The following is a 687-nucleotide window of genomic DNA, read 5'->3' on the forward strand; positions in this document are numbered from 1 at the left end:
AAGGTTTTACTGAGACTCTGCACTAAAACAGAGGCTTCTATTTTATTTCCTAAAATAGACAGCAAAGCCGCCTGCCCCTCCCTCTTCCCTTGGAAGAGAAGCTTGCCCTCTTTGCTAGGGGCTGAGAGTCTGGAAGCAGAGCCATCGCGCGGGCCTGCAGCAGAGCACAGATGGCTTTGCGGCTTCAGGGCGCCGTCCCTGCACACAGGAGGCAGAGAGCCCCGCAGTCCCGGACCCTCCTTCTTTCTCTTTCCTCTGTTTACTGAAACCCTTTGAGCATCTCATGTTCCCTGAGCTCAGGGCAAGGGACAGAAACGTGAATAGGACACTGTCCTGGCCCTGAAGACACCCGCTGGGCCAGGGGGCCGTGTGCAGCAAAGCTTGCATTTAGAGGCACCAGGTGACACAGGACAGGCGAGGAGCGCACAGCGGCAGCGCTTGGGGACCAGCGTCCCTCGGGGGTCAGGCGAGAGGCTGAGGTTGGGACTTAAAGCATCAGTCCCTGGAGCCCGGGCAGAGGACACCTCCTGGACCCGAGCAGTGACACAGGCTGCTCGCGTGTGGGACGCAGTTGCCAGAGGGCTGGGAGGCAGGCCCCCTGGAGAAGCTGTGGACCCAGGCCCCATGCACACCCAGGCCCCGTGCACACCCAGGCCCCCTGGAGAAGCTGTGGACCCAGGCCCCGTG

At 61.4% G+C, this 687-nt stretch overlaps 1 protein-coding gene across 1 annotated transcript in view; it reads left to right on the forward strand.

The window, feature by feature from the left end:
* The window catches only part of CACNA1S (calcium channel, voltage-dependent, L type, alpha 1S subunit), a 57,778-nt gene that overhangs the window by 47,875 nt on the left and 9,216 nt on the right, over positions 1 to 687 (forward strand).

This window comes from Bison bison, unplaced genomic scaffold (genome assembly GCF_000754665.1).
Source record: "Bison bison bison isolate TAMUID 2011002044 unplaced genomic scaffold, Bison_UMD1.0 scf7180017864524, whole genome shotgun sequence".
Taxonomy (NCBI): domain Eukaryota; kingdom Metazoa; phylum Chordata; class Mammalia; order Artiodactyla; family Bovidae; genus Bison; species Bison bison.